The following is a 10,773-nucleotide window of genomic DNA, read 5'->3' as shown; positions in this document are numbered from 1 at the left end:
CTTCGGTCCAAACGCGCTGCGTAGCTGGGCCATAAGTCGGGGTTGGCACGACGGATTTCCTGAAAAGCAAATGCAATCAAGATTAGAGTGTCCCAGCAGTGCTCCCAGACCACGAAACTCACCCGCAAACACCAGGAAGCCCCCCAAACAGGCCCCCGAAAACGCTACATAGAGCAAAATGTCAGAAATAGCCCAAAAAAAAAATCGGCCTGGATTTAGTCCCAACCACTTCTACCCGGTATTAGACCTTCCCAGGAATGCCCCAAGACCCGGCAACCCACCCGCCAAGAAGTATAACACCCCCAAACAGGCCAAAAGCAAACTCTCATACTTGCAATATTTCTGGGCCTTCGGTCCAAACGCGCTGCGTAGCTGGGCCATAAGTCGGGGTTGGCACGACGGATTTCCTGAAAAGCAAATGCAATCAAGATTAGAGTGTCCCAGCAATGCTCTCAGACCATGAAACTCACCCACAAACAGACGGAACCCCCCCTAAGAGCACCTCAAAGGCAAGCAAGTCATCAAAAACACAAAAAAAATTCCGCCTCGGATTTGGCACAAACCACTTTTAGTGCTTCCCAGCAATGGCCCCAGACCCGTCAACTCACCTGCAAAGAGGTAGAACAACACCCCCACAAGTGCTGAGTCTTTCTTCATTGGGCGTAAACCAGCCCTCTGCTTTGATGGAAATAGGAGTCTGGAGGAGGAGGATAGAGGAGCATGTTCTTCTGAACTTGTGAACCTGAGGAATGCAGACTGCGGCACCTTCAAATAAATTAGCAAACAAGTGAAGACAGTTCTGCTGATGGGCTTGTCTTTGTGATTATCTGATTAAAGTTTGAATTATATTAACTGTGCACAACAAAGAAAGACAGACACACAGGAATAAAAGTGAATAAGGATGAAAAAGAAAGTTATTGATTCGTTGTCTCATTTTCAGGGCTCGAAGTCGGAATCACGGTCCAGGAATAAGAATAAGGCTTCGTCATCATACTCTGCGAATTCAGCCCGGGTGAGGTCAGTGCCACCTGACAGAGTAGAAATTCCCTCATCTATGGTGCTGGCCACCTCCTCTTCATCCGGCACGCTCTCTCGTACTCTTATATCTGGTGGTATGAGGTGCTGATTCATCTTGATCATTGTTAACCTCTCCACATTTTTGGGCGAGAGGCGGCTCCGTTTGGGAGTTACAATCCCACCAGCCGCACTGAAAACCCGTTCAGAAGACACACTTGCGAGTGGGCAAGACAAGTAGTTTAAAGCCAGGTTGGTGAGCTGTGGCCACAATTCTTTTTTCCCATGCCAATACGCCAATGGGTCAGAATTAACATAGACCTCTGTGGAGTCATTCAGATAGTCCTTCACCATCGACTCAAGGTCCTCCTCCAAGGTTCCTCCACTTTGCGTAGCTCTTGCTGTGCCTCTGGCCTTTTGAGAACCAAACCCACGCAGAGCTAGCCAATCCTCTTCAGCCTCCAATGTTTCTGCTGCCTTTCGTGCAGATGATGCGGTTGCCGGTGTCTTTAACGGCTGAGAGGTCACTTGTGCCACAGCCACAGGTGCAGAAGTGGATTGTTTTGACTGGGGATGGCCTGCTGATGTACTGCCATTTCCTTCAATTTCCAGCCGTTCTGTTTCAAACTTCTTGGCTGACAAGGCTAGCCAACGTTTGTACTTTGTAACATCTTCATCAGCAAAAGGAAAGAATGCTCTGCCTGCCAGCGCCTTTTTGTAGCGTGGATCCAGAATAGTAGCACAAATGTAATGCTGTTCTGAGTGGATCTTTTGAAGACGTTCATCACCTTGTAGGAGCTCTAATAATGTCTCAGCCAGAAGCAAAGAGTCTTTCTTTTTGTCATCTTTTCGAAACACAGAACACACCTCCTTCAGTTGGTCCTCCAGCATGTACAACAATGGGATAGCTTTTCCCAAATTAGAGTCCTCCTTGCTGACTGCACGTGTGAAGACCTCAAAAGGACGAAGCATGCGTGTTAGGCTTTCAACTATGTTCCATTGCGGCCCACCCATCCTCAGCTCCTCTATACCCTCTTTCAAGAAAAATTGATCGAGTTGCGTATACTGCTCATACAGACGCTCAAGCATGTAGAAGGTTGAGTTCCAACGTGTTACCACCTCCTGGATGAGTGCTTTCACTGGCATTTGACTTTGATATAGCATGCTCCTCAGCTGCTTGCGGGCCTTAAAAGAATGCCTGAAATGCTTGCAAATTTTTCGGCAGTTGTCCAATACACTGTACGCTGCACTGCGTTTATTACCCAAGAATTTTTGGACAACCAGGTTTATACAGTGCGCCAAACACGGCACTCTGAAATAGTAACCGTCCCTCATGGCCTTAACTATATTGGAGCCATTGTCTGTGGAAACATAACCAACCTTGCGTTTTAGTGGGGACAGACAGTTAAGGACCTTTGTGTTAAAGACATCCAAAATGTTTTCTGCTGTGTGACGTTTCTCCAAACCAAACATGGCTAGTGTTGCATGTTTCCGAGCACCTTTAAAAACAATGTTAGTGTCAACACCTGAGTTTAGCTTTGCTTTAGCCCCTGAAAAAGAGACCCAGTGTGCAGTGATGCACATGTAATCAGCGCCTGCGCCACTGGTCCACATGTCTGTTGTCAGATGTATAGTGTGAACAGCACTCTTCTCCAAAGCTGCCCCAATCAACTTCAGAACATCTTCATGTAGTGCTGGAACCGCAACTCGGGCAAAATAGAACCGGCTAGGAACCTTCCATTTAGGGCAGAGCACTGTCACTAATTCTAGAAAACCAACCCCTTCTACAAAAGAAAAAGGGAGAAGGTCCAGAGCTAGCATTTTAGCCAGCTTAGTGTTATACAGACGGGTCATTGGGTGGTTGCGTTCATATTGCGCTTCTGTAAACAACATCTTTTTAATGTTGCCCTGGACCAATGATTTACGGGATGATGATGATCTCTTCGACCCAGTTACGCTCGCTGATGAACTTTTCCGCATTGATGTCTCACTCTCTCCCACACTCTTAGTGTGGCTCCCATGGGGTGTGCTGCTGACATGGGAACTGGGTGTAAGTGAAGTGTTTGAATCGTCTTCTTCTACCTCCTCGTCATCAGCAGATGACAAATCAACGTTTTCATTACGTGCAATTCCGGCTTTCTTGACCGCCTCTAGGTGCGGAAACCATTCGACAGGGTGCCTTCTCTCAAGATGACCTCTCTGGCCTCCGGTACCATAGTTAGAACCAAGCTTACCACGACTATATCGAAGCTTACAAAGGCTACAAATGGCTACGTTTTCCTTTTTTGGGCAAACACTAAAGAAGTCCCAAACTGGAGACTTGAAATGTCTTCGGGGGCCGGAGGAGGCGGCGATACTGGTGGTGGTGGTCCTGCTGCTAATGACAGATGAAGTGGAGGATGTGGATTGCCGAACTTCAGTACGTTTTGCACTTTCACCACCACGAATTGAGGTCGAGGACGAGGTGGGTACCTTCTTGCGAGGAAGAAATATGGAAGCGGTAGGTTTTGGTGTACTACTTAACTCCAAATCTAATGATTCCATTTCCATTGCCTCCTCGCCGACATCATCATCACGCTCAGCAGCTTCTCGGGATAGGGTCAAAATGTCTCTTTGCTGCATGCCCGGTGGGGCTGCAGTGACCTTTGTGATGACTGCCTCGTCGTCATCGTGAGAGGCTTCATCACCAGCAGTATCTGTCACTTCTTGTTGAGCCTCATCACACTCCATAGGTTTGAGTTTTTGGACGACCTTCCTTTTACGCTTAGGTACCGGTGGCAGATCATGGTGTGCCTCTGCCTCACTGTCAGACCGCAGTTGTCGTGGTTCCCAAGACAGATCACTTGCACCAGAACGAGGTGGGCTTGAAGAAGATGTAGACACCCCCCTTGATCTTTTCCTTGCTAGGGATGTGGAAGACAATGAATGATCATCAGGAGGAGTGGCTTCCAATGATACCTCAGCTTCATTGTCGATTTCCAAATGTGCCCCTACTTCGGGAGGAACAACTATTGTGGGCACTTGTGAACGTCCATGCACCTTTGCTTGCGCATCTCCTTTTGCTGCCTCTCCTTCCACATGTACTTGGGCGTGTACTTGCACATGGTGTTGTTGTTGCGGCTGTGGTTGTTCAACACTTGTCAGATGAGTTACAACAACCTGTGTTGATTCAGGGACATTGCTGCTACTTTCTTGCGATGAGCCAACATCACTGGTCGATGGTGATTGGAGAAGTACACTGACTGCCTCTGAAGCACTCAAGGGCTTTGACTTAAGTTGGCGTGGTGGTGGAGGCACTGAACCCAATGGAGCAGGGGTGCTGCTCTCAGGTTGGTCCCCAGCAGATCCTGCTGCTGCAGGCGTACTTTTTTTTTTGCTCCCAAAAAAAGTGGCGGGTGGCACACCAGCCTCCTTGGTAACTTGCTTCTTCTGCTCCTTACTAGCAACTTTCTTGCTAGAGGAGCTACGGAGAACTTTCTTTGGGGCCATCTTCTTCAGAGCAGGTCAGACAGCAGGCCGCAGTTGCACGAATTGTAGAGTTGTCTGAGGCCAGACGTGACGTCGCGTGACGTTATGCTGCACACACACACCGCTGCAGGACTTCTTCCTGGCACTGGTGGTTCTCTTGAGTCTTGTGCACCTAAAAAAAATGGAAGACAGAGGAACATCAGTTCAGTTATAGAGCACAAAAAAATCGAAAAACACTGCAAAATCAGCACAATCCCAATCCATCCATGCCCTCCATGATGTTTAAATTCAAGACAACCCACAGAAAGACTAGGCCCATGCAAGACTCACTACCCCTGGGCATAAATAAAGGTTGAAAAATAGGCAAAATGGTTGGAGGCCTAACAACAAAGCCTGCATTCAAAATGGCCACTTGCCTGCCAGCACATGGCCAGTGCCTGTAGCTGCACTCAAAATGGCCACCAGCCACATGGCATGTCCCTCCCCATGAACACCCCCAAAAATCGAAAAACACTGCAAAATCAGCACAATCCCATTCCATCCATGATGTTTAAATTCAAGACAGCCCACAGAAAGACTAGGCCCCATGCACCACTCACTACCCCTGGTCAAGGCCCCAACAACAGGTCAAAAATCGAAAAACACAAAATTTTACAAAAAAAAAAAATTGAAAAACACAGAAAAATCAGCACAATCCCAATTCATCTATGGCCTCCATGATGTTTAAATTCAAGACAACCCACAGAAATACTAGGCCCATGCAAGACTCACTACCCCTGGCATAAATAAAGGTTGAAAAGTAGGGAAAATGGTTGGAGGCCTAACAACAAAGCCTGCATTCAAAATGGCCACTTGCCTGCCAGCACATGGCAAGTGCCTGTAGCTGCACTCAAAATGGCCACCAGCCACATGGCATGTCCCTCCCCATGAACACCCCCAAAAATCGAAAAACACTGCAAAATCAGCACAATCCCATTCCATCCATGATGTTTAAATTCAAGACAGCCCACAGAAAGACTAGGCCCCATGCACCACTCACTACCCCTGGTCAAGGCCCCAACAACAGGTCAAAAATCGAAAAACACAAAATTTTACAAAAAAAAAAAATTGAAAAACACAGAAAAATCAGCACAATCCCAATTCATCTATGGCCTCCATGATGTTTAAATTCAAGACAACCCACAGAAATACTAGGCCCATGCAAGACTCACTACCCCTGGCATAAATAAAGGTTGAAAAGTAGGGAAAATGGTTGGAGGCCTAACAACAAAGCCTGCATTCAAAATGGCCACTTGCCTGCCAGCACATGGCAAGTGCCTGTAGCTGCACTCAAAATGGCCACCAGCCACATGGCATGTCCCTCCCCATGAACACCCCCAAAAATCGAAAAACACTGCAAAATCAGCACAATCCCATTCCATCCATGATGTTTAAATTCAAGACAGCCCACAGAAAGACTAGGCCCCATGCACCACTCACTACCCCTGGTCAAGGCCCCAACAACAGGTCAAAAATCGAAAAACACAAAATTTTACAAAAAAAAAAAATTGAAAAACACAGAAAAATCAGCACAATCCCAATTCATCTATGGCCTCCATGATGTTTAAATTCAAGACAACCCACAGAAATACTAGGCCCATGCAAGACTCACTACCCCTGGCATAAATAAAGGTTGAAAAGTAGGGAAAATGGTTGGAGGCCTAACAACAAAGCCTGCATTCAAAATGGCCACTTGCCTGCCAGCACATGGCAAGTGCCTGTAGCTGCACTCAAAATGGCCACCAGCCACATGGCATGTCCCTCCCCATGAACACCCCCAAAAATCGAAAAACACTGCAAAATCAGCACAATCCCATTCCATCCATGATGTTTAAATTCAAGACAGCCCACAGAAAGACTAGGCCCCATGCACCACTCACTACCCCTGGTCAAGGCCCCAACAACAGGTCAAAAATCGAAAAACACAAAATTTTACAAAAAAAAAAAATTGAAAAACACAGAAAAATCAGCACAATCCCAATTCATCTATGGCCTCCATGATGTTTAAATTCAAGACAACCCACAGAAATACTAGGCCCATGCAAGACTCACTACCCCTGGCATAAATAAAGGTTGAAAAGTAGGGAAAATGGTTGGAGGCCTAACAACAAAGCCTGCATTCAAAATGGCCACTTGCCTGCCAGCACATGGCAAGTGCCTGTAGCTGCACTCAAAATGGCCACCAGCCACATGGCATGTCCCTCCCCATGAACACCCCCAAAAATCGAAAAACACTGCAAAATCAGCACAATCCCATTCCATCCATGATGTTTAAATTCAAGACAGCCCACAGAAAGACTAGGCCCCATGCACCACTCACTACCCCTGGTCAAGGCCCCAACAACAGGTCAAAAATCGAAAAACACAAAATTTTACAAAAAAAAAAAATTGAAAAACACAGAAAAATCAGCACAATCCCAATTCATCTATGGCCTCCATGATGTTTAAATTCAAGACAACCCACAGAAATACTAGGCCCATGCAAGACTCACTACCCCTGGCATAAATAAAGGTTGAAAAGTAGGGAAAATGGTTGGAGGCCTAACAACAAAGCCTGCATTCAAAATGGCCACTTGCCTGCCAGCACATGGCAAGTGCCTGTAGCTGCACTCAAAATGGCCACCAGCCACATGGCATGTCCCTCCCCATGAACACCCCCAAAAATCGAAAAACACTGCAAAATCAGCACAATCCCATTCCATCCATGATGTTTAAATTCAAGACAGCCCACAGAAAGACTAGGCCCCATGCACCACTCACTACCCCTGGTCAAGGCCCCAACAACAGGTCAAAAATCGAAAAACACAAAATTTTACAAAAAAAAAAAATTGAAAAACACAGAAAAATCAGCACAATCCCAATTCATCTATGGCCTCCATGATGTTTAAATTCAAGACAACCCACAGAAATACTAGGCCCATGCAAGACTCACTACCCCTGGCATAAATAAAGGTTGAAAAGTAGGGAAAATGGTTGGAGGCCTAACAACAAAGCCTGCATTCAAAATGGCCACTTGCCTGCCAGCACATGGCAAGTGCCTGTAGCTGCACTCAAAATGGCCACCAGCCACATGGCATGTCCCTCCCCATGAACACCCCCAAAAATCGAAAAACACTGCAAAATCAGCACAATCCCATTCCATCCATGATGTTTAAATTCAAGACAGCCCACAGAAAGACTAGGCCCCATGCACCACTCACTACCCCTGGTCAAGGCCCCAACAACAGGTCAAAAATCGAAAAACACAAAATTTTACAAAAAAAAAAAATTGAAAAACACAGAAAAATCAGCACAATCCCAATTCATCTATGGCCTCCATGATGTTTAAATTCAAGACAACCCACAGAAATACTAGGCCCATGCAAGACTCACTACCCCTGGCATAAATAAAGGTTGAAAAGTAGGGAAAATGGTTGGAGGCCTAACAACAAAGCCTGCATTCAAAATGGCCACTTGCCTGCCAGCACATGGCAAGTGCCTGTAGCTGCACTCAAAATGGCCACCAGCCACATGGCATGTCCCTCCCCATGAACACCCCCAAAAATCGAAAAACACTGCAAAATCAGCACAATCCCATTCCATCCATGATGTTTAAATTCAAGACAGCCCACAGAAAGACTAGGCCCCATGCACCACTCACTACCCCTGGTCAAGGCCCCAACAACAGGTCAAAAATCGAAAAACACAAAATTTTACAAAAAAAAAAAATTGAAAAACACAGAAAAATCAGCACAATCCCAATTCATCTATGGCCTCCATGATGTTTAAATTCAAGACAACCCACAGAAATACTAGGCCCATGCAAGACTCACTACCCCTGGCATAAATAAAGGTTGAAAAGTAGGGAAAATGGTTGGAGGCCTAACAACAAAGCCTGCATTCAAAATGGCCACTTGCCTGCCAGCACATGGCAAGTGCCTGTAGCTGCACTCAAAATGGCCACCAGCCACATGGCATGTCCCTCCCCATGAACACCCCCAAAAATCGAAAAACACTGCAAAATCAGCACAATCCCATTCCATCCATGATGTTTAAATTCGAGACAGCCCACAGAAAGACTAGGCCCCATGCACCACTCACTACCCCTGGTCAAGGCCCCAACAACAGGTCAAAAATCGAAAAACACAAAATTTTACAAAAAAAAAAAATTGAAAAACACAGAAAAATCAGCACAATCCCAATTCATCTATGGCCTCCATGATGTTTAAATTCAAGACAACCCACAGAAATACTAGGCCCATGCAAGACTCACTACCCCTGGCATAAATAAAGGTTGAAAAGTAGGGAAAATGGTTGGAGGCCTAACAACAAAGCCTGCATTCAAAATGGCCACTTGCCTGCCAGCACATGGCAAGTGCCTGTAGCTGCACTCAAAATGGCCACCAGCCACATGGCATGTCCCTCCCCATGAACACCCCCAAAAATCGAAAAACACTGCAAAATCAGCACAATCCCATTCCATCCATGATGTTTAAATTCAAGACAGCCCACAGAAAGACTAGGCCCCATGCACCACTCACTACCCCTGGTCAAGGCCCCAACAACAGGTCAAAAATCGAAAAACACAAAATTTTACAAAAAAAAAAAATTGAAAAACACAGAAAAATCAGCACAATCCCAATTCATCTATGGCCTCCATGATGTTTAAATTCAAGACAACCCACAGAAATACTAGGCCCATGCAAGACTCACTACCCCTGGCATAAATAAAGGTTGAAAAGTAGGGAAAATGGTTGGAGGCCTAACAACAAAGCCTGCATTCAAAATGGCCACTTGCCTGCCAGCACATGGCAAGTGCCTGTAGCTGCACTCAAAATGGCCACCAGCCACATGGCATGTCCCTCCCCATGAACACCCCCAAAAATCGAAAAACACTGCAAAATCAGCACAATCCCATTCCATCCATGATGTTTAAATTCAAGACAGCCCACAGAAAGACTAGGCCCCATGCACCACTCACTACCCCTGGTCAAGGCCCCAACAACAGGTCAAAAATCGAAAAACACAAAATTTTACAAAAAAAAAAAATTGAAAAACACAGAAAAATCAGCACAATCCCAATTCATCTATGGCCTCCATGATGTTTAAATTCAAGACAACCCACAGAAATACTAGGCCCATGCAAGACTCACTACCCCTGGCATAAATAAAGGTTGAAAAGTAGGGAAAATGGTTGGAGGCCTAACAACAAAGCCTGCATTCAAAATGGCCACTTGCCTGCCAGCACATGGCAAGTGCCTGTAGCTGCACTCAAAATGGCCACCAGCCACATGGCATGTCCCTCCCCATGAACACCCCCAAAAATCGAAAAACACTGCAAAATCAGCACAATCCCATTCCATCCATGATGTTTAAATTCAAGACAGCCCACAGAAAGACTAGGCCCCATGCACCACTCACTACCCCTGGTCAAGGCCCCAACAACAGGTCAAAAATCGAAAAACACAAAATTTTACAAAAAAAAAAAATCGAAAAACACAGAAAAATCAGCACAATCCCAATTCATCTATGGCCTCCATGATGTTTAAATTCAAGACAACCCACAGAAAGAATCAGTCCACCCACCACTGAGTACCCCTGGGAAAAGGCCCCAAAACAGCCCAAAAATCGAAAATCCCAAAATTTTAGTTGCAGCAACTGTAATGCCCCAAACAAACTTACTTGTAAAATTTCTAATCCAACAGTGATCCAAAGAAAGTCAAAAAGGCCTCAAATCCAAAGATCCAGCAGCATCCACAAAAGGTAATCCTTCCAGGTCCACATCCGAATGAAAAGTGACCAGGAGATGGACAAAGCACTGGGAGGAGCCTGCTGAACAGGAACAGGAAGTTGAAGACTATGGGGCACTTCCTTCCTCCCACCCCCCTGCCCCCCTCCCCAAAATGGACTCCTCGCTAAAAAAGTGCAGGCAAATGTCAAACTAAGGAGTTATTCACATAAAAATCATCATTTCTAGAAGGTTTATGCTGCTTGCTGGTGGATTTCTTGTGCAGAATTGCAAATTTATATTTTCGCGCGCCGCATCTCAAATCTCGCAATTTGCGAAGTACCGCGAGACGTGATCTCGCCGTACTCGCGTTGACAAACTCTCGCTGGCAAGCCGCGATGACGTAATCGCGCTCGCCAATTCCCGCGGGATCACACAGCAAGATCCAAAATGGCGCAGCACTCGCAAACTATCGAAAAAAACAACTCGGCAAACGATGATAAACGCCGCGCGCCGCAAAAATTGTATCACCAACGCCGCGCGCC

Source organism: Lissotriton vulgaris, unplaced genomic scaffold (genome assembly GCF_964263255.1).
Source record: "Lissotriton vulgaris unplaced genomic scaffold, aLisVul1.2 SCAFFOLD_406, whole genome shotgun sequence".
Lineage (NCBI taxonomy): Eukaryota > Metazoa > Chordata > Amphibia > Caudata > Salamandridae > Lissotriton > Lissotriton vulgaris.
This window is presented reverse-complemented; position numbering follows the sequence as displayed.